The following is a 26,779-nucleotide window of genomic DNA, read 5'->3' as shown; positions in this document are numbered from 1 at the left end:
ACTATTAGACATTATTTACTGACACACAGAAAACAAGCATTTACACTGTCTGCCTGAATTGCTCCCAATAGGGTCCCAATGCACTGCCGCCGATGTTGGAATTTGGGATCTCGGGGTTTATGCTCCCATCCCAGAATGCGATTTTTGAAGTCCTGTTGGTCCCTCTGGATTACCACACCGAGAGCCTGGATGAAGACTTGGGACTGTGTGGGTTTGTACGTTTGGGTTGAGTCAGCTGATGCGCAAATGTGAGTTTTGGTGAGTAGCCGTTTCTCTTCACCTTTTGGGTTTTCACCTCAGTTTGTGACTGAGGACTCGTGGCTTCGGTGAAGTCAATGATTGCTTGTGCTAGTCAGTGTCTGGTTTGGATGGCCTGGGTCAGGTTTTTGCTGATGATGTTCTTGGTTCAGAAAGTTTGGATCCCGTGTTCGGAAGCTCTTTGTTCAGTTTCCTCCTCCCATAAGATCGGGGCTGGCAGTTATACTGACTGAGAGTCCCGCTATCTTCACACCAGATCTGTAGTTTTCACTCTGCTCTTGATGTTCTTTTCTGAGGTTAATTAGCTTTCCGATGGTTAGAGCGTGTGTGAATGGATTGGAATGTCAAGTATCTCTGTAGGCTCCATACTATCTGTGCTGCATAGCCTGAGGTGTAAAAGCTGTTTTGGATCAGGGTCTGTCGGTTTTGGTTAATTGTCCTTTAAGTGAGGAGGTGCAACATGGGATTCCAGGCCGAACAATAATTTTCTGAAGAAGGGTCGAGGCCCGAAACGTCAGTTTTCCTGCTCCTTTAATGCTGCTTGGCCTGCTGTGTTCATCCAGCTCCACACCTTGTTATCTCAATAAACCCACACAGCAATCTCCGTTCCCAGGCATGATTGTTGTGTTGTGTCTTTCTCGCAGATTCAGTCCAACTGTCTCTTTGAAAAGTTTGGAAGTCTAGGATTCTGCCCAAAAACGCAGGATTGGTCGAAATGTTTTACAATTGGCGAATTTTTTTTTAAATCTGGGTCCTGCTTGAATCAGTACTTGTGCAGGTTTCCCAGTGAGTGTGTCAGTCTTCAGTGAGCCTGTGGTTAATGAGTCAGTATCTATAGACTTTTTCCAGTGATTGTGTGGGGTGCTATTTACAGAATGATTACTTGGAACTATCTCAGTACCCCAGGGAGTTGCTGGGGAGATTTTCCTCACTGCAGTGAGTGAAAGGTATTTAAGGTATCCTTGGAGAGTGTGACAGTATTGGCAGTGTGTCTGGGGTATTCATTCAGTATTTACAGTGGGTCCAGAGGGACTTTGTCATTATTTACTTGGGGGTCCCTGGTAGTGTATCACTATTTACAGGGGGGTGTTTGGGGAGATTCTGATGTTAACACAGTATCCCTGGGGAGTGTGTCAGTATTTACAGGGAATCGTTACAGCATTTTGATGGATCCCATGCAGAGGAGATTGAGGGGAAACCCGACAGGTTTAAAAGTCCTGAGCGGTATTGATAAAGTGAATGGCAGATTGCAATTCAAGAGGGTGGGGATTTCAAGGCCGGGTCATACTTGCCAGGGGAGAGGAGAAAGATTTTAATAAATGCATGGAACTTTATTTTTGTTTACACAGGGTTCATGTACGGGATGGCCTTCCGGAGGAAGTACTGGGTGCGGGTATCGTTACAGCATTTAAAAGGCAATTGGGTAAGTACGTGAATAAGAAATATTCAGAGGGGCATGTCCCACCTTCCTGTGCTTGGCCCCAGTTCAGTTTGGGTTTATGGTCGGCATGGACTGGTTGGACGGAAGGATCTGATTCTAGGCGATGTGGCTCTGTATCTCTAAAAGCAGTATCCACAGGGAATCCAGGATGAGTGTGTTAATATTTACAGGGGTCCAGAGGGGATGCATCAGTATTTACAGCATGTCCTGGGGAGGATTTTCAGCATTTCCTGGGTGTTTCTGAGGAGGGCATTGATATTTAAAGGGCATTCCTGAGAAGGGTGACGTACTTTTACAGGAAATCCCAGGAAAGTGCATCAATATTTACAACAAATCCATTGGGAGTGTTAACAATTTCTGGGGACCTGACTGGAAGTGTTTCAGTATTTAGAGGAGGGACTGGGGAGTGAGTAATGTTGAGAGAGAATTCGTGCACGATGTGTTAGTATGTTGAGGGGTCTCTGGGCAGTATATCAGTATCTGCAGCGAATCCAAAGGGAACGTGTCAATAATTACTGGGTGTTCCAGAGGGAATACAACAGTCTCTACAGTGCATCTCCAGGGAAGTCTGTCAGCATTTACAGCCGGTCTAGGGTGACGTGGTGATAACACGGTGTGAGGCTGGATGAACATAGCAGGCCAAGCAACATCCAAGGAGCAGGAAAGCTTGACGTTTCAGGTTGGGACCCTTCTTCTGATGTTGTTTACTTGAGTTCAGTGGGACTGTCAGTATTTACAGGGGATCTTTGTGCATGTGTCAGCATTTTAAAAAAGTGTTCCAATGTAATGAGGCAGAGTTCACAAGGAGTCACCAAGAAGTGTGTCAGTTTGTAGAGGCTTCTCACAAGGAAATTGTTAGTATTTTCCAGGATTCTCACAGGGTGTATTTCACAGAATGTTGTCGACAGTGTGTCATCATTTACATAAGTTGGTGTCCATGTTTACATGGGTCCGGGGGTGGTGTGTCTGTGTAATAAACTTCCACAGAGAGACCACAGTGAGTCTCCAGTGACTGACCGTAATTTTCAGGTGTGTCCAAGGACAGTTTCGGGAATTTGTGCCTTTTGGAGTGTGTTCGTAATTTTAAAGGATTTGTCGGGTAATGAGTCAGAGTGTGTATAGAGATTCCCCAGTGAGCGTGTTCGTATTTACACAGTGGGTGCAGGTGCAGCAGGGGTTGAAGAAGGCAAATGGTATGTTGGCCTTAGTAGGGAGAGGATTCAGGGAGATCTTGCTGTATTTGTGCAGGGCCATTGTGAGACTGTATCTGGAGTATTATGTAGAGTTTTGGCTTCTGTTATCTGAAGAAGGATGTTCTGACCGTAGAGGCAATGCTTGCCAGACTGATACCAGGTTGGACTGACATATGAAGAGACGTTGGATTGATTCGGAGAGTATTCAATGTTGTTTATGAAAATGAGGGTGGATCTCATGAAAATGTATAAAATTCTAACAGGTCCAGACATAATAACGGTAAGGGCAATATTCCCGATGACTAAAGAATCTGGAAGCAGGGCTCACAGACTGAGGACACAGGATAGGCCACTTAGAACTGAAATGAGGAAAAATGTCTTTGCCAGAGATTTTTTTTCACTCATTCATGGGACGAAGACGTCTCTGGCTAGGCAGCGTTTATTGCTCATCCCTAATTGCCCAGAGGGGAGTTAAGAGTCAACCACATTGTTGTGGCTGTGGAATCACATGTAGGCCAGCACAAGTAAGGATGGCAGTGTCCTTCCCTGAACGACATTAATTAACCTGACGGGTTTTCTCAATAATCAACACTGGATTCATGGTCATCATTAAACTCCAAATTCCAGGTATTTGTTGAATTCAAATTCCGCCCTGTGCCATGGTGGGATTTGAATCCATGTCCCCAGAACCTATATTCCCCAGAATATCATCTGGGTCTGTTGTTTAATAGTCCAGTAATAATGCCAATAGGCCATCGCCTCTGAGTCTGTGGAATTCACTGCCACAGAAAGTGGTTGAGGCCAAACCATTCAATGTTTCCAAGAAGAAGTTTAATCGAGTTACCGGAATAAAGAGAGCACATGATAGAGGGAGTCAGCTAGATGAGAGGACTGAGTTCGAGAACCAGCCATGGTCATAGTTATTGGTAGCACAAGTTTGAGTGGGCAGATATCTTCTACTTTTGCTCCTCATTCATATTTATGATCTTACGTATGTTTCGGGACTCCAGTGAGCAGGCCAGGATGAAAAAGGGACCATGGGGAATATGTTAGTATTTGCGGTGGGTCCCATGGTGCCCTGGGGATTGCATCAGTTTTTACTGTGGGTCTCAGGCCGTGCGTTGGTGTTTCCAGTGGGTTCCAGGTGTGCTGGGGATTGCATCAGTTTTTGCTGTGGGTCTCAGGGAGTGTGTTGGAGTTTCCAGTGGGTTCCGTGGGTCCGAGGGATTGCATCAATATTTATGGTGGGTCCCAGGGGATGCATCGGTCTTTCATGGGTATGTACAGAGTGCAGCACCATACTGGATGAACTGAAGCTGTTTCCACTTTTACAAGGGTCTCAGCTCGTGGTAGGTGGATGTAGTGTGTGACTTTAAAAAGGTTATTTCGTCCTTTTTTTTTGAAGATTGCTTGTAAATTCAGAAGTGGGAAGTGTTCGGGGGTTTTAGGAGGCTTTTGGGTTTTTTGTTTGAAAAGCAACTTAACAATGGAAGAGGAGTGTCCAGTTCAGGCTCTCTAGTTCTATTCGAGCTGTCGCAGCCATGAGATTTGTGCGTCCAGAAGGTTTGCAAGCTTCAATAAATAATTTCTAACTGGCTTTCTCGGAAATCTCTCTCTGGATGTTGTTCCCTCCTGCCTTTAAGAATCTGTGTTTGGAATTACCTTTTAGCCAACGGGTGTGTTTATGGGATGTGACAAGATTGGAACAGTTAATTCGTAATAGTTACTGTATTGGGTGTGTTAGGCTTTCCGATATTTTGTTATTCTAAATTCCACTTTCTTCTGTTCATGTTTTAATTGTCGTGTTTAAATAAATTTGTTTTGCTTCAAACCAAGTGCATCATACCTGGAACACCCACATGACATCTGCCTCTTTAAAATAAGAAAGTTAGGGTCGAAAGGTAAGTGTGGAGTTGGAAGAACACAGCAGGCCAGGCAACGTCAGAGGAGCAGAAAAGTTGGCATTTCAGGTTGGAATAATGGGAACTGCAAACGCTGGTGAATCCAAGATAACAAAGTGTGGGGCTGGATGAACATAGCAGGCCAAGCAGCATCTTAGGAGCACAAAAGTTGTCATTTTGGGCCTCGACCCTTCATCAGAAACGACCCCTTTTCTGATGAAGTTTCTAGGCCCGAAACATCAGTTTTTGTGCTCCTAAGATGCTGCTTGGCCTGCTGTGTTCATCCAGCCCCACACTTTGTTATCTTTCAGGTTGGGACCGTTCTGACTATCTCAAAATTAGGGTCCAGGCTACTTTGTTAAAATCTTGAGGAAATTCCCGCCTGGCCCATAACAGATTGGGCGCTCTTGCCACAATAATTCTACAATTCCACTTTGGGTTTCGGGTTAATTGACTCCAGGGTGGTGAGTGGTAGTTGTCAGTGTCTTTTGGTTCGGGTGTTGCATTCCCTTGGTTTAAACAGGGCGTGCCTTGTGTAGGAATGGCTCTTTCAGTCATCACTCAGATTTCTGGGGGTGGAAGCATTGACTTCGGCGTCTTTGCAAAAAGTGACCACAGCAAAGCTGTTGGAATTGGCAGACAGGCTGGAGTTGGGGTTACCCTCATCTGTGAGGAAAGGAAAGGGACTGACAACACTCTTTGGAAATGGCTAGGATTCAGTTGCAGATGAAGCAGCTTGGACAGGAAAAAGAACTCAAACAGCCTGGATTCTGGTTAAAAGCAGAGGAAGGTGGAAAGAAAAGAATCACCCGAGCAGATAATGTGGATAGTCAAAATCTCTTTCTCCAGTGAAAAAAATGTCAAATACTTGGGTGCCCGGGATGGATGAAATTTCAAATGAGATGTGTGGGGTGCATGAATGAAGTTGTGTGGGATTGAGACAAATGCAATAAACAGGCAGAGGATTGAGGGATATGGACAATGTGCAGGCAGATGGCATTAGTTTAGAATAACGTTGTGGTAGGCACAGCCACGGTAGCCCAAAGGGCCTGGTGCTGAGCTGTACCGTTTTATTTTTTAATGCCGTTGAAAAAGAAAACTAAGAATCTCAGATATTTCATTATATTTCTCCCTCCTTCTTCTAAATGACAATGCGATAAACTCAGACTACTTAACCTGTCCTCATTAGAAAATCCCTCCATTCCCAAGATCAGCCCAGTGAACCTTATCTGGCCTGTCGCTAATTCAAGAATCTTACCAAAGGGCTGTCATACTGTTCATAATATTCTTGGTATAGTTTGACTCAACTTATTTATTTTCGCAAGGACTCCCTATTTTTAAACTTCATTCCCTTTTTAATAATTGTCAGAATTTGATTTGTCTTCTCTATTACCTGCTGAACCCGTAAGCTCCCTTTTTCAGATTGATACTTATGGATTCCCGAAAACCTTTGTGCAGTCAGTCTGAAGCCAACACTGTGAGCCTGACAGTAAGTTAGAAATGTACCAGACTGTATTATAAAGAATATGACAATAAACAATAATTGCACCCTTTGAACCAAAAGAAGATACATGAGCTTATGAAAGAGAATTTTTTGGTGATCCTGTTCGATTTCTTTTTTTAGGTGTGGCTATCATTTGCAGAATAAGTATGGTGAGGGAGGGGATTGGCATTAAGTTAAAATATGGTTACCTTGAATTTTCAAAATCATTTTGACGCGTTTGTACAGGGGCTGGAGAGTATGTAGGGAGTCAATAGGGCCTCTTCAAGATCAACAAAGCCATTATATGTGGGACAACTAGAGATGGATGCAATCCCAAACAAGTATTTCACTTCAGTATTTACTGTGGAGAAAAACATAGCACCTCAGGAACTTGGTGAAATAAATAGTGATGACTAGAAAAGGGTCCACAATTGAGAGCACGAGGTGTTAGGAGTCTTAAAATGCACAAAGGCAGATAAATCCTCAGGCCTTGATCAGGTTTATCCCAGGACATTGTGGAAGGCTAGGTAAACAATTGTGAGCTGCTCCAGCAAGATATTTATATCATCAACAGCCACGGTGAGATGTCAGAAGACTGGAGGGTGGGTAATGTTGTTGCATCACTCAAGGGGCTGCAAGGCAAAGCCTGGAAACTACAAACCAGTGACACTGACGTCAGTGGTGGGTAGTTTGTTGGGGGAGATCCTGAGAGACTGGCTCTTCATGCATTTGGAAAGGCAAGGATTGATTAGGGCTCGACAGCACGGCTTTGTGTGTGGAAAATCGTGGCTCAGAAAGTTGATTCATTTTGCTTTGAGGGGGTAGCCAGGAGATAGATGAAGGCAGAGTGGTACATGGTTCTCAGCAAGTTTAGATCACATGGCGTCCTATGAAAGCTTGCCAGTTGTGTACAAGATTGGCTTGACAGTGGGTGCTGGCAGAGATTTGTTGTTCTTCCTGGTGGCCTATGCATGTGCCTGAGTGAATCCCTTCGCACACACTGAGCAGGTGATTGGCCTGTTGGCCATGCGACTCTATTGGTTTCTGGCTCAGATGGGGAGGTAAATTCTGTCCCATAGTACCCACATTTCCACAGTTTCTCCCCAGTGTGATTGCATTTGTGGTGTGAGGTCGAATGATTGGCTGAAGCCTTGTCCACACATGCAACATGCATACAAATTATTTCCGCTGCAAACAGCGCTTTCTCCATCCACGCTTAAAGTCTGATTTCTGGTAAATCAGGCGACTCCATCAGACCATATTGTGACGGTTGATTTGTAAAGTTTCCCTTTCTAACATTCTGTGAAATTGATGTCAAACGACAAACAAGGGAGTGAGCGAGCATCTCTCTCAAGATTCTGGCTTCTATGTGAAAATAGCGACTGAAGCGGGAGGGGGGCTGGATTTTCGTCACCTACATACTGCCCACAACTTTGACATGAACAGTCCAAACACTCAATCTCCAATAGCTAGAAGGAGCAGGCCAGCAGGTGGATGTGACCGCCATCACCTCCAACGTCACACACTATCCTGATTGCTCTGACAATCCAGTCTTCCTAGAAAGAAGTTTCCTCCAAATAAATAATGGCAAAGCCAACGCCTTTGTCTTCAGTGTCCAAAACAAACTACACTGCCTTGCTAATAAAGTGTGAAGCTGGATGAACACAGCAGGCCAAGCAGCATCTCAGGACCACAAAAGCTGACGTTTCGGGCCGAGACCCTTCATCAGAGAGGGGGTGGGGTGAGGCTTCTGGAATAAATAGGGAGAGAGGCGGAGGCGGACCAAAGATGGGGAGAAAAGAAGATAGGTGGAGAGGAGAGTATAGGTGGGGAGGTAGGGAGGGGATAGGTCAGTCCAGGGAAGACGGACAGGTCAAGGAGGTGGGATGATGGTAGTAGGTAGGAAGTGGAGGTGCCACCCCAAGCCGCACCTCCATTTCCTACCTACTACCCTCATCCCAACTCCTTGACCTGTCCGTCTTCCCTGGACTGACCTATCCCCTCCCTACCTCCCCACCTATACTCTCCTCTCCACCTATCTTCTTTTCTCTCCATCTTCGGTCTGCCTCCCCCTCTCTCCCTATTTATTCCAGAACCCTCACCCCATCCCCCTCTCTGATGAAGGGTCCAGGGCCGAAGCATTAGCTTTTGAGCTCCTGAGATGCTGCTTGGCCTGCTGTGTTCATCCAGCTTCACATTTTATTATCTTGGATACTCCAGCATCTGCAGTTCCCATTATCTCTGATACACTGCCTTGCCACTGACTCCATTCCCTCTCCCTGGCAACTGTCTGAGTATAAACCAAATATGTCCTAACCATGGTGAAACATTTCATCCTATGATGTGTTTTGAAACACATATCCTTATCATCACCAAGAATGCCAACTTCCAACTCAGTAGCATTATCTGAGGGCTCATTGTCCCTGCTGATCTGCTGCCGAAACTGGCATCCATTCTTACGTTAGCTCTGAACTGAACTACCCAAATGCATGCCCCACTCTCCTCTCACATTCCCCTGTCTGCAATTGTCTAACTTCCTTTTCCTCTAAGAATGGGTGTACTTAAGTGCTGTTCAGTTTTTATTGTTCCTTCCATTGCCTCTGTCTGAATAAAATTGTTAACCACTACCCATTCTCCTAATCAAGCTTTATTTTCACGCACAAGCTCTGACATTGCTGTGAGGAAAGGAGTTACAGGTTATTCACCAAGTGATATTATCCTCCGGTCATCCAAAACTCTGGTGCCTGCGTGAGTGTTCACACCAAGTTGCGTTCAGCCACCACGCCATGCTCACTCAAATAAATTTTCAACTTTCCATCTTTTGGAAAAAATCTCCTAAGAGTTAGAGAGGAGACCATCTCTATAATGTCCTCCAGCCATCTCAAGGAAAATTGGGGATGGCCATTAAATTCTAACCCATTCAGCAATGCCGGCATCCCGAGAATGAATTTCAGAATGCGCTCTGAGACATCTGCGCTCCCTCTAATTTCAACCTCAATTTTAACTGATCCACATTTTGTGTCCTTAACCTACAACTTCCAAGGCTACAAAATATGAAATCTTCTCATTGAAACTCTCCTTCTCTTGACCTCAGTTTTGTACTTTGCAGTATTGTTTGGAATCCACATATGTGACCATAAAACATTACCACCTCTCTATAACTTATTGTATGACACTGATCGGAACTTGCTCAATAAGACTCTTGAGGAACAGCTTGGGAGTTTAGCCAATCATCAGAACTCATAAACCACAAATGCAGTAACAGAGCGGGATAAATGAGGGAGTTGTGAGGTGGAATTCATTTCTCCATCCGAGATGAAAACTGATTGATGCAGTCACAAGCAGTTCACCTGCTCAGTGTGTGGGAATGGATTAACTCAGTCAATCAACCTCCTACATTATGTAACAGACACTTAATAGCTGTAAGTTCATTGTCATTAAAGTGAACATTGATTACATTTTTGGAAGGTACACTGGTTAGCAAGATTAGATCACATAGAATATTGGGAGAACTAGCCACTTGTATGAAGCACTGACTCGGAGGTAGAAGACAAAGTGTGGTGGTGGATGGTTGATTTTCAGGCTGGGGGCTTGTGACCAGCAGTGTTCCACAAGAGGTGGTGCTTGGCCCAACGATTTTCATCATTTAAATAAATGAAATTAATTTGAAAGTAGACGGTATAGGTAGTAAGTTTGGAGCTGATACCAAATCGGAGGTGCAGTGGATAGCAAAGAATGTTACGTCAGAGAACAATGGAATTTTGATCAGATGGGCTGCAGAGTGTCAGATGGAGTTTATTTTAGTGAGGTACTACATTATGGAAAGGCAAATCAAAGTAGGACTTATACATATAAATGGTAAGATCCTGAGGTGTGTTGCTGGAAAAAAAGAGACCTTGGAATGTAGTTCATATTTCCTTCTAAGTGGAGTCACAGGTAGACAGGATAGCGAAGAAGGTATCTGGAATGCTGGCTTTTATTGGTCAGTGTATTGAGTATAGGAGTTGGGAGGTCATGTTGGGCTGTACAGGGTATTGGTCAGCCACATTTGGAATATTGTGTGCAATTCTGCATCTGCTTGTTGTCGGAAGGATGTTGTCAAATTTGAAAGAGTTCAAAAAAGATTTATTGGGATGTTGCCAGGGTTGGAGGGTTTGAGAAATAGAGAATGAAAAAGCTGGGGCTAATTTTTCTGCACTATCGGAGGCTGAGGGGTAACCCTGTGGAGGTTTATAAAATCATGAGGGTATGGATAGGGTCAGTAGACAAAGTATTTTCCTTCGTGTGAGAGAGTGTAAAATTACAGGGCATTGGACGAATGCGAGAAGGGAAAGATTTTAAAGGGACCTCAGAAGCAACTATTTTTTACCCAGAGGGTGGCGTTCATATGGAATGAAAGGCCAGAGGAAATGATGGAGGCTGTTACAATTAAACATTTAAAAATGCATTTGGATGGCATGTCAGTAAGAAAGATTTAAAGATATATGGACCAAATGCTGGCAAATGGGATTAGATTTATTTAGGGTATCTGGTGGAGATGGATGAGTTGGACCAAAGGGTCTGTTTCCATCCTGTACAGCTCTATGACTCGAAATCAAAGTTCCTTCATCATCACTTGGCAAAGGCATCCGTATCAAACAACATTGTGGGAGCTGCTGAGTGAGGATAACTCCCAGCAGTAAATGAACAGTGGAAGTTCCACAGTAAAATTCTCATTTAGACAGTCAATGGGATTAACAATGAAATACCTGAGACAATTACACCAATTAATGGAGGGAGAGGAAGTTAGAAAATGGCAAAGGGTTGATCAGGAAGGGCAGAGATGAAAAACAAGCAATGGATGAACATTGATTCAGATCCATAGTAAATGTATCACACCAAATACAGAGCTACATCAAGGTTTCACAGACAACTGAGAACAGTACCAGCAGCTGAATCATGTAGGTTACCAGTAATGATTACTGAGAAAAAAATCATTTTTTTTCAACTTTTCTGTCAAATCCTGGAGTCTGCAGATTGCAAGGTATCAGTGGGGTCATAGGAAACTCTCACAGCTGAACAAATACCCTGGATTCAGGGTGACATTTCCAAGTAATTTCTCATATGTGGTAATATCAGCCGCATGAATGCTCAGTGTTTGGATCTGTACGAAAAAGTGATCACCACAAAGGATCTGAAACAGTTGAGAAAATTAAATGGGGATTGAATAGAATGGTTCAAAGAATGGGGGATGTCAGTGGTAAGGTCAAATTGGTGAAGCTGGAGATGTTCTGCACAGAGCAAAGCAGATTGAGATGAAATTTGATAAAGGTTTCTTCATTTATGATAGATTTAGAAAGGTAGATAAACAACAGCTCTCCCTGTTAGCTGATAGTAGAAGTATTAGAGACACAGATATAAGATATTGGACAATAGTTACTGGGAAGTGTAAGAAAGGAATTTTATGTTCGTTTTATTTTACTCAATTGTTACATTCAAAAGCCAATAATATCCAGTCCTGAATGATAATGGGTAAGGTGGCACACTGGGATCGTTTTATGTTGCTCAGGCTGATTTACCAAATGCAAATCCTCTTCTAACGTGCTGAAAAATAAGTTACAAAAGCCATCTCAGTCAGTCTGAGACAAAAATTCAGAAGAGACAAATATTTCTGTTCTTTGGAGTTTGCTCTGTGCAAATCCTCTCCTCTTCAACCCTGCACAAGGAGTTTATAAACTTCCAGAAGACACGTTCATAACATATATCTCCCTGGGTAAGGTGACCACACAGGTCTGTTGCTGCCATTTACTCTCTACAAAGGTAGCAGCCAAATATTGGAATCTGTTGCTGAGAGGGAGCCTTGATTTGGCCTGTTTTGTGAAACACAGACAGGAACTGTCTTTATAAGGGGTCTATCGCATCTACAAAGTGTTTACGAAGTGGTCTCGTCTAATCACCCAGTTCATTGTCCTCTCTGCTCTGCCTCACTATTAACTTTTTTGGAGCCTACAGAAAGAACAGCCATTCCTCGGGATCCCTCCAACTGTACATGCTTTTGACTGTTGGTCAGTGGAAAGATACTGCACACACATGGTGATAAGCTATTTGTAAAATTCATTTGTGGGTTGTGGCCTGCATTTCTTCCCCATCCCTAGGTGCCCTAGAGAAGGTAGTGGTGAGCTGTCGTCTTGAACTGTTGCATTCCTCATGCTGTGGGTTTACCCACAATGCTATTAGGGAGGGAATTCCAAGGTTTTGACCCAGCAGCAGTGAAGGAATGGCGATATATTTCCAAGTCCAAGTCAAGATCATGAGTGACGTGGAGAGGAATTTGGAGGTGAAGGTGTTCCAATACATCTGCTGCCCCTGTCCTTCCAGATGGACATGGCCGTGGGGTTGGAAGGTGCTGTCAGAGGATCTTTAGTGAATTTCTGCCGTGCATCTTGTAGATAGTGCACACTGCTGCTACTGAGCGTTGGTGGCAAAGGGAGTGAAAGTTTGTAGATCTAGTGACAATCAAGTGGGCTGTGCACAGGGCATTTTGACCAGTGCAGGGTATTCTGAGTTAACTGGCTGCTATTGTGGAACTTATTTTTGTTTGTTTTATCAATACATGCAATCTTCCTGTTTATCACATAGAAGGGTAACTAGTATGTACAATACTTAATAGAGAATAGAATGTCCCTTGCGCTCCCAGGAATATACTATCATAAAGTCTGACACTGAGCTATTCATTAAATGGTGAAGTCACCACACTTGACCTTGACCAAAGGGCTGTTTTCTTTTGAGACAGATAGAACTGGTGGTGGTTTAACCTGAGGGACACCACACCTCAAGTGAGCAGACAGGTTGAGAATGAGAGTCATTAGCAGTAACCTCAGACGGCATGGGATTGAAAACCACACTGTTGGCTTCATGGTGGAAACTAGCAAATGGCTGTGAGAAAAAAAAAACAAATTTTTCAGAACTGTCTTCAAGGAGGAACATGTAGATTTCATGTTCTAGCAAACAGCAATGTTTGCTGTTATTTTTTTTGCTCCATGGAAGCCCTCAAAACATTGAATAACTATTTCGATGAGAACTGGTAATGTCAGAGCTGACAAGCCCTTTGAGCCAAGTGCTGTAAACTGGATTTAGAATCCATATGTTTGATGACTGGCCTTCATATCACGCTCCAACAGGCCTCTCTCCGCACTGTTAAAAACTCTATGACTCTCTCTCATTTTGCTACTGACAATAAAGTCAAAAGCAGTAACAAGGAAAGGTGTTAACATTGTGTGCGCCTTCTTTGGTGCTCTAGTAGGTAGGATTCAGCACTCTCACTGTTGTTTCCTAGGTTTGATTCCCCGTCAAGAAATGAGGATCCATGGTTCCTGTATAAACTGTTAAAATGAACAAGAATTCCTGACATTAAGAACATCAAAGTAAGTGCCTCTGGTAGAATCAGTGAGCATGTCACATTAGAGATGAAAGCAAATGGGAAGAAAGACTGAAATCTGTTGCTTTTGCCTGCTCTGTCACATTATTCCTACAAAGAAACTTGCTCTTTAGTGAAACATACAGTGTTCTTTATTGACAATTAACGGGTTAGATGCAGAAAGGTTAGTTCCCTGTTTGGATAGTATCGGACCAGAGTGCATAATATCATATCGGGTGTCACCCATTTAAGACAGAGATGAGGAAAAAAATATTCTCCCAGGCTGTGTTATTCCGTGAAATTCTTTACAGAAGGGGGCTGTTGTGTCATTAAGTAGATTCAACGCTGAGATTGACAGATTTTTAATCAAGGTATTACTTCCAAGTCGGGCAATTGCAGCTGACATTGTTGTGGAACTGTCACATGCATTGAAGTGATTCTGACTGGTACACAACATAATTCTGCTTCTGAAGGTTAGTCAGTATTTCATTGTTATGACTATGAATGATAGATAGCCATAGACAGGCCATTTGCAGTGAAGGTGCTGAAAATTAGATTACCAGGGAGGATCTCAGTTTATATCACACTGAGCACTGTCTGGTTTGGCATTGCATTCTCCCATCCTTTTGCACCTGATCCCCTCGACTCTGTCTCAGTTTTGTTTTGTCTTGTTTTATTAATACACAGGCTATTAAATAATCGATTACTCCCAGTTTTGAATGCATGCATGAGGCTGCTCAGTCACAGCCAGACACCCTGGGTCCATAGCTCAGTGGTTACAGCACTGGCATTTTGACCCCAGGGTCATGAGCTTGATTCTCACTGAAGCCTTTTGGAGTGCTTGTACAACTGCTGCATCTAACAACCTAAGGAGCATTTCAAATATTATCTCTGAATGTCACTGCGTGTTTGAAATGCCACATTCATGTTTATTCTTCCAGGAACTTGAGGAAGACCGTTTGGAAGGGTAGTAATCAGCTGACGTGTGCAATGCTCCAGTTTCACAGGAAGAACGAGGTGAGGCAGTGTAAACTGCAGAGTGACCATGAAACAATGGGAGAGGAACAAGGGAGCGGACATATGCTTCCTTCCTTTGCTCTATCCAGACTCTGGGTTTGAAGTCTGAAGTGCGACAATATAAGCCAAGTGGGTGAAATCCTTGCTTCCTGGGGGTCGGTTTCTTGCTGAGGCTTCAGTCACTCTCGTGGAAACGTGTCCATGTATTTCCCTCTGTAGGTGAAAATAAGGTTCAGCTCCTGAGGGGGTGTGAAGGCAGTTTGACCATCTCAAACTTCAATCCCATTTATTGTGTCATTTGAGATTAAAATATTACAGCGAAAGTATTATTGAGATGAAGACCTGAAACATCAGAGCACACAAGGTTACAGTCCAAGCGCTGGAAACTGGGATGATGGGCCTCGTTTGTAATTCAAAACCCGATGAGTCGATCATTTTGGAGGAGAATTTGCACTGAGAAACAAAGTCAACATCTGTGTCATTAAAAAACGAGAGAAATATTTCTGTTGTCATGCTTGCTGGTCTAGTGGTTAGGATTCGGTGCTTTGGTTAAAAAAAAAAGTGGCCTGGGTTTGATTCCCAGTGAGTAAATCAGAATTTATTGTTCCTGACAGTGACAACAGCAAAAAGCTGAGCAGACCTGATGAGAAACTGCTCAATGCCTCGGATCAGGTAATATCCCTGAGAACATCAGAGTTAATGTCCCAGCCTTGTTAAAAAGGCGAAGGTGCCTTGACTCTGCTCACTTGGACAATTCACCTTTCATTCTCATCTGATTTCGCTTCCCCAAAAGTTCCCAAAGCCAAAACATGGCTTTATGTTTCATCTCCTTTTCATTCCCAGAAAACGGGTCAGTGAGTTTGGGAAACTGCAAGGGGCTTCTCAGCAGTTTGAGATTATTTCGGCTTCCTCTCCTCTGGTGACCCTGGTGTTTTCAGTGATATTTACTGACGAAATACAGTGAAAGAATCCCCGTTCCTGCAGATCAGCAATTCAAACCTCATCAAGGTTTCAGGACAACTAGAAAGGTGAGTTTGGAGGTATGAAGACGTGAGTGAATTACGCTCAAGCCAGAGAAGGAACCAAACCTACAATCTCCTGAGTGGCAGTCAAACACATTATCCATTGTGGTTGTGGTGATAATATGGCCAGGTAGCATTCACAAGACGAACAGCCAGTGAAAGATAATCGCCATCACTGCTTCAATTCAACTGTCCCCATTTCGCGAAGCAGGGAATTTCACAGGTAAAGGAAACACATTTTCCCTGAGGAGGCTGCTTCCGTGTCGCCTCTTTTGTATCATTTTATTCACAGTCACACTGCTATTCTATGACCAACTCCAAGTGAAGTGCGCACTCATGATTTGTGTTATGGTGCCTTTGAGTCAAGGCCCTGAAAAAACACAACAAAATCAGCAAGAAGCTCCTGGCCATTTCTAGCCTGGCTCTGGAATTAGACGAGTTGAACCATATCTTTATGAGTGCCGTCTCTTTACTGCAGCCTCAGAACAGGCACGTATTAGCATGAGCCTGTTCTCTATCTTCCTGCAGTACATCTGCTGATCACCTTCAGGTTATCACAGCTCGACTTTCTCCACATCGAAACTCGAATGACATTATGAAATGTTTCGAAGTTTAGAGAGAGAAGCATTTCAGGTGAAAGTAGTTCTGATGTGAAGAAATGACACAAGGATGTGTGCAAATCAGGTCACAAGGGTTACTCTCAGCAACACTAGTGTTCTAGCGGTTAGGATTCAGGACTTGCATCAACCAGGCTGGGACACAATTCCCAGTCAGGAAATGAAGATTTATTTCTCTGCTTGTGGACTACCTGGATTAAAATGGATTCTTGATTACAAAGTAGGGTCTAGGCCTGAAACATCAGCTTTCTGATGCTGCTTGGCCTGCTGTGTTCGTCCAGTTCTACACCTTGTTATCTCACACACCCTGAATCTGCAAGAATCAGTCCGGCAAGGATAATGAACTGCAGATGCTGAAGAATCCGAGATAACAAAGTGTGGAGCTGGATGAACACAGCAGGCCAAGCAGCATCATAGGAGCACAAAAGCTGGCGTTTTGTGGTCTAGGCCTGAAACGTCAGCTTTTGTGCTCCTACGATGCTGCTTGGCCTGCTGTTGATGGAAATTAAGATTATATGGGCAGACTAAGGGTTAAATCTTACAGTGATCAGCAGGATGATGTACTGATTTATGGAACGTTACAATAATCAAAAGAATGCTGTACCTTAACAGAATGAAGCGCTTGAGCATAGTTCAAGGGAGTGTAAAACAATGGTAGGACACCTAGGTTAGCTATTAACAGCAGCTTAATTAGGTTAATTAAAGCATGTAACATAGAAGTAAGGACTAGCATGATGTAATGGGGTCAACCCGAGGCGAAGGACCATTGTGGCAGATGGAGTAATAAATAAGCAAGTTGTATACAGGCACAAGATGGCTTCTCGATGCAAATTAGCAACAAAATAGCTTCTAGGCTGTGAACTTTACTAATTCTGCTATTACCACACAAATCACTAACCCTCAGTGCCCTGCAAAGGAAGACAGTAGACAATGCGCCTTTCAAAATACAGCAGTAACCTGACAAGATAGAGGAGTACTAACCGCTCTAACTGACCTTCAAGTGCAGGTGCAATGGCTCTCTGTTGTGAGATAGAAATGATCTGAGAGCAGTGACATAAGTTGTTTACCAGTTAATTCCATTGGGAATGCTGATAATTTGAAGGAAAATAGGTTCGCAAAAAGGTATAAAAAATGACGAGCTCCGAGAATCGGTGCGAATCGGGAAACCAATCTCTGATTGTAACAGCTTTTTTTTGCAAATAAAAGTTTAACTTCCTGAAGAATTCTCCACATCTCCTGGTAGTTTCTCCACTACAAATTTGGCACAATGAGCAGGGTCGTGAAAATACCTACCTGTAGAGGGGCGGCAGCAACAGGGCGCTTCCCGGCCCGCTGGGGACACTCCTGTGACTGACAGAATAAGGGTGCACCCACCAAAAAAAGCATTTTTGCTTCTGACTCGGACCAAATTCTGTTCGCTTGGGGGTCCTCGGGGACTTGGAAGTGTGGGGAAGCTTCCGAATGGTCTCTCCGACTCAAAGATCCAAACAGCAGAAAGTAACTTAAAGTTGAAGGAGACGTGGAGGCCTGTTCAAGTAAACTGTGCATTGGGGTAAGGGACAAATAAGTGAAAAAAGATCAGTTGAAGTAAAATTCCACATGGTGTAAGTAAGTACCTGTGGATACCGCCTCGTAGGAACCGAGGGGCTGCACGGGCAGGGCAGAGAATTCTGCTGATACTGCCTCGTAGGTAACGAGGGGCTGGATGGGCAGGGCAGAGAGTTCTCTGGATACCACCTCGGAGGTAGCGAGGGGCTGCATGGGTAGGGCAGAGAATCCTGTGGATACTGCCTCATAGGTAGCGAGGGGCTGAACGGGCAGGGCACAGAATCCTGTGGATACTGCTTCATAGGTAGCGAGGGGCTGGACGGGCAGGGCACAGAATCCTGTGGATACTGCCTCATAGGTAGCGAGGGGCTGAACGGGCAGGGCAGAGAATTCTGTGGATACTGCCTCGTAGGTAGAAAGGGTCTGGACGTGCAGGGCAGAGAGTTCTGTGGATACTGCGCTAAAAACCAGAGGTCTGTACGGACAGAACAAGTGAAGCAGAGAGTGCCGTATTGCAAGTATTATTGAACCTGGTTTAAATTAAATGACGATAGATCGTTAGTAATTTGCTGGAACAAAACAGCAGGGAACAGTAGCAGTTTTAGAAGTAGTATCAGATTACAGAGCTCTGCAGAGAGAACAACTATTTTGGACAGTTGGCCTTAGTAACGATCAAGAATCACTATTATGTACTGATTAGTAATTGTGTGAGTATACCCTGTGATCACACCTTGTAGCCTCCTTTAAGAGAAGTATAAAAATGTTTTTGTATTAACCTGTGGTGTGCAGCTCCTCTGAGGAATACGGAAGTGCTCAACTTCTGTGTTAATAAAATGTGAGGCTGGATGAACACAGCAGGCCAAGCAGCATCTCAGGAGCACAAAAGCTGACGTTTCGGGCCTAGACCCTTCATCAGAGAGAGGGATGGGGTGAGGGTTCTGGAATAAATAGGGAGAGAGGGGGAGGCGGACCGAAGATGGAGAGAAAAGAAGATAGGTGGAGAGAGTGTAGGTGGGGAGGTAGGGAGGGGATAGGTCAGTCCAGGGAAGACGAACAGGTCAAGGAGGTGGGATGAGGTTAGTAGGTAGCGGGGGGGTGCGGCTTTGGGTGGGAGGAAGGGATGGGTGAGAGGAAGAACCGGTTAGGGAGGCAGAGACAGGTTGGAATGGTTTTGGGATGCAGTGGGTGGGGGGGGGAAGAGCTGGGCTGGTTGTGTGGTGCAGTGGGGGGAGGGGACGAACTGGGCTGGTTGAGGGATGCAGTAGGGGAAGGGGAGATTTTGAAACTGGTGAAGTCCACATTGATACCATATGGCTGCAGGGTTCCCAGGCGGAATATGAGTTGCTGTTCCTGCAACCTTCGGGTGGCATCATTGTGGCAGTGCAGGAGGCCCATGATGGACATGTCATCTAGAGAATGGGAGGGGGGGTGGAAATGGTTTGCGACTGGGAGGTGCAGTTGTTTTTTGCGAACTGAGCGGAGGTGTTCTGCAAAGCGGTTCCCAAGCCTCCGCTTGGTTTCCCCAATGTAGAGGAAGCCGCACCGGGTACAGTGGATGCAGTATACCACATTGGCAGATGTGCAGGTGAACCTCTGCTTGATGTGGAATGTCATCTTGGGGCCTGGGATGGGGGTGAGGGAGGAGGTGTGGGGACAAGTGTAGCATTTCCTGCGGTTGCAGGGGAAGGTGCCGGGTGTGGTGGGGTTGGACGGCAGTGTGGAGCGAACAAGGGAGTCACGGAGAGAGTGGTCTCTCCGGAAAGCAGACAGGGGAGGGGATGGAAAAATGTCTTGGGTGGTGGGGTCGGATTGTAAATGGCGGAAGTGTCGGAGGATAATGCGTTGTATCCGGAGGTTGGTGGGGTGGTGTGTGAGAACGAGGGGGATCCTCTTAGGGCGGTTGTGGCGGGGGCGGGGTGTGAGGGATGTGTCGCGGGAAATGCGGGAGACGCGGTCAAGGGCGTTCTCGATCACCGTGGGGGGAAAGTTGCGGTCCTTAAAGAACTTGGACATCTGGGATGTGCGGGAGTGGAATGTCTTGTCGTGGGAGCAGATGCGGCGGAGGCGGAGGAATTGGGAATAGGGGATGGAATTTTTGCAGGAGGGTGGGTGGGAGGAGGTGTATTCTAGGTAGCTGTGGGAGTCGGTGGGCTTGAAATGGACATCAGTTACAAGCTGGTTGCCTGAGATGGAGACTGAGAGGTCCAGGAAGGTGAGGGATGTGCTGGAGATGGCCCAGGTGAACTGTGTTTCTGGATGCTCTGTACCCGGCTGTATTGAGAAATAAAGGGTTCAGCCTTAAACAGCCAGACCGACTGCGAGTACTCATTGACCGATTGCGGAAGCAAGACGCCCCTCTGGGGGTGGAGATTTTCATACGGTGCCGTGACTCGGATTCGGTACGGACGGATTTGGGACAGCGGTGTAAGAGCCTCGAGTCTTTCACTATTGACTGTAGAGGAATCGGCTGGCCAGACGTGAGTATTTTTTTTCCAGAGATAATGGGAACTGCAGATGCTGGAGAATTCCAAGATAATAAAATGTGAGGCTGGATGAACACAGCAGGCCAAGCAGCATCTCAGGAGCACAAAAGCTGACGTTTCGGGCCTAGACCCTTCATCAGAGAGGGGGATGGGGAGAGGGAACTGGAATAAATAGGGAGAGAGGGGGAGGCGGACCGAAGATGGAGAGTAAAGAAGATAGGTGGAGAGAGTATAGGTGGGGAGGTAGGGAGGGGATAGGTCAGTCCAGGGAAGATGGACAGGTCAAGGAGGTGGGATGAGGTTAGTAGGTAGCTGGGGGTGCGGCTTGGGGTGGGAGGAAGGGAGGAGTGAGAGGAAGAACCGGTTAGGGAGGCAGAGATAGGTTGGACCGGTTTTGGGATGCAGTGGGTGGGGGGGAAGAGCTGGGCTGGTTGTGTGGTGCAGTGGGGGGAGGGGACGAACTAGGCTGGTTTAGCTATGCAAGAGGGGAAGGGGAGATTTTGAAACTGGTGAAGTCCACATTGATACCATATGGCTGCAGGGTTCCCAGGCGGAATATGAGTTGCTGTTCCTGCAACCTTCGGGTGGCATCATTGTGGCAGTGCAGGAGGCCCATGATGGACATGTCATTTAGAGAATGCGAGGGGGAGTGGAAATGGTTTGCAACTGGGAGGTGCAGTTGTTTGTTGCGAACTGAGCGGAGGTGTTCTGCAAAGCGGTCCCCAAGCCTCCGCTTGGTGTCCACAATGTAGTCGAAGCCGCATCCACTTCACCAACACCTTCCACCCCAACCTTCAGTTCACCTGGGCCATCTCCAGCACATCCCTCACCTTCCTGGACCTCTCAGTCTCCATCTCAGGCAACCAGCTTGTAACTGATGTCCATTTCAAGCCCACCGACTCCCACAGCTACCTAGAATACACCTCCTCCCACCCACCCTCCTGCAAAAATTCCATCCCCTATTCCCAATTCCTCCGCCTCCGCCGCATCTGCTCCCACGATAAGACATTCCACTCCCGCACATCCCAGATGTCCAAGTTCTTTAAGGACCGCAACTTTCCCCCCACAGTGATCGAGAACGCCCTTGACCGCGTCTCCCGTATTTCCCGCAACATATCCCTCACACCCCGCCCCCACCACAACCGCCCTAAGAGGATCCCCCTCGTTCTCACACACCACCCCACCAACCTCCGGATACAACGCATCATCCTCCGACACTTCCGCCATTTACAATCCAACCCCACCACCCAAGACATTTTTCCATCCCCTCCCCTGTCTGCTTTCCGGAGAGACCACTCTCTCCGTGACTCCCTTGTTCGCTCCACACTGCCGTCCAACCCCACCACACCCGGCACCTTCCCCTGCAGCCGCAGGAAATGTTACACTTGACCCCACACCTCCTCCCTCACCCCTATCCCAGGCCCCAAGATGACATTCCACATTAAACAGAGGTTCACCTGCACATCTGCCAATGTGGTATACTGCATCCACTGTACCCGGTGCGGCTTCCTCTACATTGGGGAAACCAAGCGGAGGCTTGGGGACCGCTTTGCAGAACACCTCCGCTCAGTTCGCAACAAACAACTGCACCTCCCAGTCGCAAACCATTTCCACTCCCCCTCCCATTCTCTTGATGACATGTCCATCATGGGCCTCCTGCACTGCCACAATGATGCCACCCGAAGGTTGCAGGAACAGCAACTCATATTCCGCCTGGGAACCCTGCAGCCATATGGTATCAATGTGGACTTCACCAGTTTCAAAATCTCCCCTTCCCCTACTGCATCCCTAAACCAGCCCAGTTCGTCCCCTCCCCCCACTGCACCACACAACCAGCCCAGCTCTTCCCCCCCACCCACTGCATCCCAAAACCATTCCAACCTGTCTCTGCCTCCCTAACCGGCTCTTCCTCTCACCCATCCCTTCCTCCCACCCCAAGCCCCACCCCCAGCTTCCTACTAACCTCATCCCACCTCCTTGACCTGTCCGTCTTCCCTGGACTGACCTATCCCCTCCCTACCTCCCCACCTATACTCTCTCCACCTATCTTCTTTACTCTCCATCTTCGGTCCGCCTCCCCCGCTCTCCCTATTTATTGCAGTTCCCTCCCCCCATCCCCCTCTCTGATGAAGGGTCTAGGCCCGAAACGTCAGCTTTTGTGCTCCTGAGATGCTGCTTGGCCTGCTGTGTTCATCCAGCCTCACATTTTATTTTCTATTTTTTTTCCATCTGGTTTTCCTCTCATTCAAAGCAGCGATTGACTCCACCCTTTGCTGCCTATAGTCTAAGTCCAGCCCGAAAAAGCACCGGTCTTGGAATGATGAGGGAAATTTGAAATGAGTAAAGAGGGAGTCGGCGACTCCATTTCAAGGTCTGGGTCCTACGGATCGGGGATCCAGAATAGAGTCGAGGACTCTAACATTGTGAAATGAGAGACAAAAATAGACAGGTTGGAGACCTGGCTGTTGAAGACTTTAAATGAGTCAGGGACTCAAATCTGGTCAAATTGGCATTGATTAAAGTGATTTCTAAATTAGTCGGTGAAGTGAGAGAGAAAAAAAAAGACAGGTCGGAGACCTGAGTGTTGAATACTTTAATGAGTCATGGAGTCAAATCTGGTCAAATTAGCATTGTTTAAAGTGATTTCTAAATTAGTCTTTGAAAGGTGACACTAAGGAGTATCGTGGTATGTTACAACAAGGCTGACAAGTTCTTTGGAGTAGTGAAGCTTTTTGTGGAAGTAGTTAATTTGCTGTTCGTTGACAGATGGTTGATTAGTAGAAGTTTTGGGTCGACATTATGACGGAAACTTGTTTAAGATTGGTAATAATGGTAGATAAGACGGAAGATCTATCTTCCTCACGGTGAAACGATGTGAAAAGTATCCAGATAAATCTGAAGACCTGCAGTCGGTCTGGCTGTTTAAGGCTTAACTCTTTATTTCTCAATACAGCCGGGTACAGAGCATCCAGAAACACAGAAGTTGAGCACTTCCGTATTCCTCGGAGGAGCTGCACACCGCAGGTTAATGCAAAGACATTTTTATACTTCTCTTAAAGGAGCTATAAGGTGTGATCACAGGGTATATTCACACAATTACTAATCAGTATATAATAGTGCTTCATTGATAGTTACTAAGGCCAACTGTCTGGTGCCTTAAATAAGAAATTAGATTTTGAACAGTGGCTACTAAGCGGCCCCAAAAAATAATCAATTGGCTAAATCAGCCCAGTAGTTGCTTTGGCGATGAAACATGGACTCAAAAAATGAAAGAATGGAATGGACTGTGGCGACAATTTTGTGATGAAAGCCATAAACAATTGGTATTAAATTCATGACAGGAGTCTGCCACGAAATTGGGAATGGTACCATAAAATTAATTGAGGTCCTCAAAAACAAATATACTCAAGTCAAATGTCAACAGAAATAAAAAGAAAAGTCACTGGTTATTGACAAACAAAAAGAGTTGTGTAATTCAATGGTTGGCTTTGGTTGGGGTGCGGGAGACAAGGAAAATTCGGATTTGGATGATTGGTGTTCCTATCTGCGCCTCGCACCCCTAAGCAGGAGTAAAGTAGAATAAGTATTCGGTATAAGTGTAGGATAAGTACAGTGTCTGTCTGTCTCAAACACCCTGCCTTAGACTGGTTGTTAAGAGGGGAAATCCCCCACGTGAAGGTCACGACCCTGAAGTGGGCGTTGAGACCAAGGACACTTTTGTAGGATATAGAAATAAGCAACAAGGTAAAAGCGCTAAAAATGGGGTAAACCTTGGATAAATCCGGCACTGGAGCTCCTCTACATCGAACGTGCTGAGATACTTCTGAGGATGAGGACCGATTCAGATGTCTGTCAGCATGCCTTAATAACAAATTACGGAATGAAATATGGCCAATAGGGGGAAGTTGGGATGTAGATAAATGCATAAAATTGAAAGAAACAATTTGGAAATGCAATTCGGGGACAAAATGAAAAATTTTAATATCCACATGGAGAAAAGCTACTGAGGAAATAACGAACAAATCTAAACTGGCGAGTTGGGAGAATAATGCATGTCGAAGAGGAATTAGACTATGTGATCATGAAGGAAACTTTAAATCGTGGGAGTTGTTGAAGCAGCAGCTTGAGGATTATGATTCGAGTAAAGCAGAGCAGGAAAGATTGAGCAAGCAAATGAAGAATAAAGAATTAGGAGTGAAACACCAGCCTGAATGACCATACTGAAATAAAACAGAGGTACCTCCTGACATATCTGGCTTGTCGATGTTTTTCCAAAGTAATGATATAAATGAGTAAGACCAGGAGGACTGGAGAAGGAAGTGGGCAACTTAAAGTAAAATGTTACATGTGATGTTGATTATGTGAAACAGTAGAACATGCAGATGCCCAAAAAATTCTACTGTTAACCAAGATCATGAGAGCATTACATTCATATCTGTAAGAAATTCTGTTTGAAGTTCAATTTGTTAATTTGGTCTTCCCTGCCCAATTAATGCTTCTGCAGAAAGGTCTAAAATATAAAGTAACATTTGGCTCAACTACAAATAAGGATGTGATTTAAAATCTTCTGGCAAACCTTACTCTGCAAACATTTGCAAATTAACCACTTTTGCAGAAATTCCGCCAATACTGAGTTGCAGATCTGACGAATTGGTTTAAACTTCCTGCTAACAATGTAGAGATTTAGCTGGGTCAGAACTGCCTCATAATACAGCATCAAGGGGCTATTTCCGAGCAGAAGTTATTTTAAAATAATACAGTCACCTGCCTTTGGTTGCCCACAATTGGAAGACTGGAAGAATACAGTTCGTTCATGTAGTCATTTTCAGATTAAACATCAGTAATGCATTTATACTGTTGTCTGGCAAACCACATTTTATGTACAAGCCACAAGATAAAGAATACAAGCCCACGGCTTATACAGACCTTACCTCCCGTCGTACTAGGTCTAAAACTAAACAGAGAAACCTGAAGTGGAATACGGGACAGAGTGCTCGTGAACAAAAGGAGGGAGAGCGGGATTCTTTTAAAACTCACAGGAGAGGCCTGAGAAAACATCCTCAGGTACACCCATCCAGAATTCCCTGTATGTTAAAACCCTTCTCCAGGCAATCCTCCTCCCTAAACATTTGGCTATTATCAAATGTGCTGCCCATCCCTCCGATGATTCTGTGGGTAAAGCTCGGGTTGATAAGGCTGCCGCAGATCAAACTTTTTGAGTGCCCTCTATGAGCTAGCAGGCAATAAATTGCTTGCCTCCTTCAAACATGCCGGGCGTGCCAGATACTGCCACTGTTCAGCGTTTACCGGGGGGCGCCCCTGACTCTGAAAAACGATTATGGAAGACGCATTGGTGTTCGTGCGCTGCTTCAAAACACCGTTGGGTCACTCCAGTTGGCCAAGTGTGTATTCCTGACGCGTTGTTACCAATGCTTATTGACTGGTCAAGGAGTGCAGTGCATAACAGGAAAACATTCTTGCTTGGTTGTCTATTTGAGTGCATTCAGCTTGATTTTATTGAATTGCCGCATGTACATTGCTATAGGTGTTGTCTTGTTATTGTTGATGTACTTAGCAGATGGATTGAGGCTGTTCTAACCACTAATAATAACGCCTTGACAGTGATAAAATTAAAAAATAAACAACATTGTGAAAATTTCTGAGAAATGGGCAAAAGGAACTGAGAAGTTATTGACTAAATGGCCAAAAGTGTGTCCTTGTGATATTAGCGTATGTGAGGAAATGGAAGGGTTAATGAAGACCTACAGATCAACAGATAAATCGGAGAAAATAAGTTAAAAAAAAGAACAGGAGATGGAAATATTAAAACTATTTAGCAAAGAAGGGGACGAGTTGAGAAATGCGTACCAAGCAGCAGTTGTGATCAGGAAGGGTGGCAAAGAACAGATTTATCAGACTACAGAAGTAGAAGACCCAGAAAAGAAATCCACCCTATACCCAAGCTTGGAGGGGATGGATAGACCCCCCTCCCTATACAAACAGTGAAAATGCGAGGCAATGCCCTGTAATAAGTGGAACGGTGAAGATAGAGGGAGAATTAGAATGGGACAGGGGTGAAAAAGAGAAGAATATCTTAAAGTAAAAAGAGAGGCAGAAAGAAAGATAAGGCAGGAAGAAAAGGAAGCTATACAGCATGGAGAGCAGGAATTATGACAAGGGATGGGGAGGGAGTGAGGGACAGGACAGGGACAGACAAGGAGAGGGGGCACAGAGAGGGAGCAAAGGACAAGGAGGGAGGAACAGGAAGAATGTGAGCGACAGGGAGGGAGCAAAGCAGCGACGGATGGGGAGGGAGCGACTGAGCTGGAGTGATGGAGCGAGGGACAGGGAGGGATTGAGAGAGGGACAGACGGGGAGGGAAGAACAGGTAGCAGTGGAGCAAGAGACGGTAAGTGAAGG

At 45.2% G+C, this 26,779-nt stretch overlaps 1 long non-coding RNA gene across 2 annotated transcripts in view; it reads left to right on the top strand.

Moving 5' to 3' along the window:
- Window positions 1–15,665, top strand: part of LOC125447769 (uncharacterized) — a 30,737-nt gene extending 15,072 nt beyond the window's left edge. The window contains exons 2-5 of one of the 2 annotated variants that reach the window (XR_009445433.1): window positions 72–248; window positions 1,608–1,681; window positions 13,592–13,679; window positions 14,614–15,665. This is a non-coding gene — a long non-coding RNA (uncharacterized LOC125447769). Of the gene's footprint in view, window positions 1–71; window positions 259–1,607; window positions 1,682–13,591; window positions 13,680–14,613 lie in introns of both variants that reach the window. The other variant, XR_009445432.1, reaches the window with a different exon arrangement.
- The last annotated feature ends 11,114 nt before the right edge of the window (window positions 15,666–26,779 follow it).

The sequence above is a fragment of the Stegostoma tigrinum genome, unplaced genomic scaffold (genome assembly GCF_030684315.1).
Source record: "Stegostoma tigrinum isolate sSteTig4 unplaced genomic scaffold, sSteTig4.hap1 scaffold_86, whole genome shotgun sequence".
In the NCBI taxonomy this organism is placed as follows: Eukaryota; Metazoa; Chordata; class Chondrichthyes; order Orectolobiformes; family Stegostomatidae; genus Stegostoma; species Stegostoma tigrinum.
This window is presented reverse-complemented; position numbering and strand designations above follow the sequence as displayed.